This window comes from Moschus berezovskii, chromosome 8 (assembly GCF_049115385.1).
Source record: "Moschus berezovskii isolate FMDL1 chromosome 8, NW_MosBer_1.0, whole genome shotgun sequence".
Lineage (NCBI taxonomy): Eukaryota > Metazoa > Chordata > Mammalia > Artiodactyla > Moschidae > Moschus > Moschus berezovskii.
Genome location: NC_142467.1, coordinates 40,312,205 through 40,317,999, shown reverse-complemented (window position 1 = coordinate 40,317,999; position 5,795 = coordinate 40,312,205). Strand labels below are relative to the sequence as shown.

Below are 5,795 nucleotides of genomic sequence, written 5' to 3'. Positions count from 1 at the left end.
CTGTGGCTCAGATCATGAACTCCTTATTGCGAAGTTCAGACTTAAATTGAAGAAAGTAGGGAAAACCACTAGACCATTCAGATATGACCTCAATCAAATCCCTTATGATTATGCAGTGGAAGTGAGAAATAGATTTAAGGGACTAGATCTGATTGATAGAGTGCCTGATGAACTCTGGACGGAGGTTCGTGACATTGTACAGGAGACAGGGACCAAGACCATCCCCATGGAAAAGAAATGCAAAAGAGCGAAATGGCTGTCTGAGGAGGCCTTACAAATATCTGTGAAAAGAAGAGAGGCGAAAAGCAAAGGAGAAAAGGAAAGATATAAGCATCTGAATGCAGAGTTCCAAAGAATAGCAAGGAGAGATAAGAAAGCCTTCCTCAGTGATCAATGCAAAGAAATAGAGGAAAACAACAGAACAGGAAAAACAAGAGACCTCTTCAAGAAAATTAGAGATTCCAAGGGAACAGTCCTCTAAGGCAGCCACTATTCCCATCCTGGTTATGCAGGTAGGATGACTGCAGCACAGTATGTTTAAGTTACTTGTCCACAACCAGTTAGTGCAGAGCTGGGATTCAAACCTGGGCCAGCTGGGCCTCAGAGGCTGCCTGCTTAGCACCGAACAACACTGTCTCCTGGAAACTCTGGCTTGATGAAGATGTCTATTTGGCAAAGGGAGTAAAATGCCAGATGTGTAAGTCAGGGGCAGTGAGAGACTAGGGAGGAATGAGAGCCATGCTTCTTATTCCCTGCTGCACGCCTGAATCACCTGGGGAGCACTCATGAAATAGAGGTGCCTGGTCAGACCCTGAAAAACCTTGATGCTCTTGATCTTGGATGGAGGTGGAGCTTCCCAGGTGGCTCTGATAGGGTTCCAGGCTTGAGAACCACCGGAGCAGCAGAAAGTCAGGAAGGGTTTAGCAAATTCCTCGTGGTTAGGAACCTTTCTACTCCCCCCTTGGAAGGGACTGATTCACGTTGCAGGTGGTGTACCTTTGTCTCAGTATCCCCATTTGCAGTGTGTGGGCAATGGAGCTTGACAACACTGTAGGGGGCTGGGTAGATAAACAGCCTGTAAAGTGCCATTCAATGGAAAGTATTGGGCTGAAGTGTCCCTGGGGCTTTGAAGTGACTCTGTTTCAGTTTCAGTGGGATGGTGCTCTGGGCCTTATCGCTAGTAGTTCCGGATCATTGATAACCATTGAGAACCAGGGTTTGAGGTATCCACTTGCACAGCCTGGGGTAACCGGGTAACTCTGACTGCCCCGTCCTTTGGTTGAGGAACAGTGTGAGTGGATGCATAATTCGAACCATTAACTTGCTCTCAATATGGGGAATGAGATTTGTGGCTCCCTCTCACAAAGAAACTATGAAACAGTAAACACACTTCCAGTTATGGATGGGGCTAAACACACCATTAAACTGAATGCTAATGACTGTCTTCTGCTTCCTGGGAACATTTCACCGTGGCAACCAGCAGGTGCCCTTTTCTTGCCTTCTTTTTCATCTTCCCATAATTCTCTTCTGCCACGGCTTTTTGGACAATAATGGGCACATGCCTGAAATAGTAGTTAAAAGACAGATTTTTTTTTTTAAAGCAAATTAGATTAGAGTAGGTTTCCAGCCTATCACATTATTTACTTGTAGGATGTAGCAATCTCAGGTACTGAGAAACAGGCCAAGACAGGTGAACATCTTTAATTGATGTGAGTATCTTTAATATATTGCCTGTTTAGGGCATCAAGCCTGGTCTGACTTCTGAAGCTTGGTCACTAAATTGTGGGAGCAGCGTAATTTAGGCTTAAGAATAAGAGCCAGGAGTTGGACACTTTTGGATAGAAATCCTTTGCTATTGTCTAAAATCTGGGGAAATTTCCCTCTCTGTGCCTACTTTTCTCCTATGTAAATCAGAGATAATAATAACCACTGTCTCATAGTGGAGTGGGCTGATTAATGAAAATGTGTATAAAACTCCTAGTAAATAGTGCCTGGCTTCCCTGGTAGCTTAGATGTAAATAATCTGTCTCCAATGCAGGAGACCCAAGTTTGATCCCTGGTTGCAAAGATCCCCTAGAGAAGGAAATGGCAACCCATTCCAGTATTCTTGCCAGGTGAACTCCATGTACAGAGGACCCTGGTGGTCTACAGTCCATGAGGTCTCAAAGAGTCAGACATGATTGAGCGACTAACACTTCACTTTGTAGTGCCTGGCACATAGTAGGTGCTCATACATGGTAGCCATCCATTCTAATGATGTTGGTGATGAGTAACATTGGCTGGGTGATTCTGGGCCATTAACTTACTCGAGATTTAGATCCTTCATCTGTACAAGGCAAGCTAACCATAGTACCTGGGTCATTTGTTTAAAGCTCTAGATAAGAATTAAATGATGAAAAGTACTTGGCACAGGGCATGGCACATACTAAGAGTTCAATAAGGACTTGTTGAATGAGTGAAAAAAAATATGCTATACTGGTTGAAGAAGCTCAATCATCAGACCCAAAGCATTTACTATTAGACATGGAGGGAGAAAAATACCAATAGCCCTGGACTTTTTTGTCTGTTACATTTTTTTAGCAGTTTTAGACCCTCCTTTGCTTCCTCTCACCTCGTTGTGCCTACTCCTCTCAGCCCTTATCAAGAGCGTATGCTATAAAAGAGAAAGCATGATGCTGACACACATAAATGAATTCCCAGTATCACAGTGGCCACTGAGCAAGGCCTCAGACTGAAGGGCCTAAAATAACAGAGCTGCCTGCGCACAATCGCTCAGCTAGTGAAGCTGGCCATGCACTCTTGGTCCCCTGCCCCCACCCCTCAGGTGTCTAGCCTCTTTTCCTGCAGCCCCATCCCTTCCTCTCTCCATCTAAAGCCCTCTCCCAGGTCTGTTCTCCAGGGCAGTGACTCACGCTCTGACTCTGCCTCCTCTCAGTCTTCTGCCAACTCTAGCTCCCCCATCTTTCTTTCTCCAGCTCTCCCGGGAAGAAAACAATCTGGTAAACCGGGACTGGCACAGCTGCTTATTCAGCTACTCACGGGAGTAATTGAAATGTCTTTTAGATAGCATTTGATGGTTTTAATTTCTAGTTATAAAGGGGATTCATGTTTATTTTAGAAGACTTCAGGAAAAAAATTGGAAAAAGAAACCAAGCACATAGAAGAAAATAAAAATCTTGAGACCCAGACAACATCCCAGACTGATTTTTTTTTTCTGTGTATCAGTATGCTCTTTATTTTATTTTTTTATTTTATTGGAGGCAAATTACCTTACATTAATATATTGGTTGGTTTTGCCATACATTGACACGAATCCGCCTCGGGTGTACATGTGTTCCCTTTCTTGAACCCCCCTCCCACCTCCCTCTTCCCCATATCCTCCCTCCAGTTCATCCCTGTGCACCAGCCCCAAGCATCCTGTATCATGCGTCGAACCTGGACTGGTGATTCATTTCACATATGATAATATACATGCTACAATGTCATTCTCCCAAATCATCCCACCTTCACCCTCTCCCACAGAGTCCCAAAGACTGTTCTATACACCTATATCTCCTTTGCAGTCTTGTATACAGGGTTAAGGTTACCATCTTTCTAAATTCCATATATATGTGTTCGTATACTGTATTGATGTTTTTCTTTCTGGCTTACTTCACTCTGTATAATAGGCTCCAATTTCATCCATCTCATTAGAACTTTTTCAAATGTATTCTTTTTGATGGCTGAAAAATACTCCATTGTGTATATGTACCAAAGCTTTCTTATCCATTCTTCTGCAGATGGACATCTAGGTTGCTTCCATGTCCTGGCTCTTATAAACAGTGCTGCAATGAACATTGGAGTACATGTGTCTCTTTCAATTCTGGTTTCCTCGGTGTGTATGCCCAGAAGTGTGATCGCTGGATCATATGGCAGTTCTATTTCCAGTTTTTTGAGGAATCTCCACACTGTTCTCCATAGTGGCTGTACTAGTTTGCATTCCCACCAACAGTGTAAGAGGGTTCCCTTCTCTCCACACCCTCTCCAGCATTTATTGCATGTAGACTTTTGGATAGCAGCCATTCTGACTGGTGTGAAATGGTATCTCATTGTGGTTTTGATTTGCATGTCTCTGATTATGAGGGATGTTGAGCATTTTTTCATGTGTTTGTTAGCCATTTTTATGTCTTCTTTGGAGAAACGTCTGTTTAGTTCTTTGGCCCATTTTTTGATTGGGTCATTTATTTTTCTGGAATTGAGCTGCAGACTGATTAAATCAGTATTATTATGGATGGGGTCCTGTATCATCATTAATTTTTTTTTTTAATTTCAGAGTTGATTCCAATATGCAGGCAAGCCTGAACCATCAACTTTGAGATACTTGCCGATAGCACTTTGAAATATTTCCTTTATTTTCTATTTTTGTATTTGGATCATACTGTATATACTACTTGAAACCTGATTTTGTTTTCTTTGGCCTAACAATATGTGATGAACATCTTCCCAAATCTCTAAATATTCTTCTAAGACATAGTCTTTTTTAAAGTGGCTATGTGGTTTAATATCTTATGGCTGCACCATAAATATTTAGCCCATTACCTATTAATAGACATCTTTCTAAAATTCTGCTGTTTGAACTAATATTGAGATGTATTTCTACTCCTATCTCTGATCATCACTTAGCTAACACATATCAGTTCAGTTCAGTTCAGTCACTCAGTCGTGTCCGACTCTTTGTGACCCCATGAATCACAGCATGGCAGGCCTCCCTGTCCATCACCAATTCCCGGAGTTCACTCAAACTCATGTCCATCGAGTCGGTGATGCCATCCAGCCATCTCATTCTCTGTCATCCCCTTCTCCTCCCGCCCGCAATCCCAGCATCAGAGTCTTTTCCAGTGAGTCAACTCGTCGCATGAGGTGGCCAAAGTATTGGAGTTTCAGCTTTAGCATCAGTCCTTCCAATGAACACCCAGGATTGATCTCCTCTAGAATGGACTGGTTGGATCTCTTTGCAGTCCAAGGGACTCTCAAGGGTCTTCTCCAGCACCACAGTTCAAAAGCATCAATTCTTTGGCAATCGCTTTCTTCACAGTCCAACTCTCACATCCATACGTGACCACGGGAAAAACCATAGCCTTGACTAGATGGACCTTTGTTGGCAAAGTAATGTCTCTGCTTTTTAATATACTGTCTAGGTTGGTCATGACTTTCCTTCCAAGGAGTAAGCGTCTTTTAATTTCATGGCTGCAATCAGCATCTGCAGTGATTTTGGTATGTAACCATATGCTGGACACTGCTCTAAGACATTACATACATTTCATTTAATTCTTACAACTAGCTTATCAGGTAGCTACTATTATCACACACACTTTAGAGATGAGGAAACTGAGGCTCCAAGAGGCTAAATTATGTGATTGATTTGTGGTGGAGGCACTCTGACTTCCGAGTCTATGCTTGGGAATTAAAATCGCTGAATCAGAAAACATTTGGAATCAACATGTATACACTACTATATTTAATTAGCAATAATCACACCTTGGATAAACCTCATTAGCTACGATACTGCCACTGCACAAAGCTACACTATTATATTTAAAATGGATAACCAACAAGGACTTTCTGTATAGCACAGGGAACTGCTCAATGTTATATGGCAGCCTGGATGGGAAGGAAGTTTGGGGGAGAATGGATTCATGTATATGTATGGCTGAGTCCCTTTGCTGTCCACCTGAAACTATCACAACATTGTTAATCATCTATAATCCAGTATAAAATAAAAAAATTTAAAAATACGAACCTTTTCAAGGCTTTTG

The 5,795-nt window shown here is 42.3% G+C and overlaps 1 non-coding gene across 1 annotated transcript; it reads right to left on the bottom strand.

The window, feature by feature from the left end:
* Positions 1–5,422: 5,422 nt before the first annotated feature.
* On the bottom strand, positions 5,423–5,562 carry LOC129559695 (U4 spliceosomal RNA). Its single transcript, XR_008686625.1, has one exon. It is a non-coding gene; the product is annotated as a U4 spliceosomal RNA (small nuclear RNA).
* Positions 5,563–5,795: the final 233 nt, after the last annotated feature.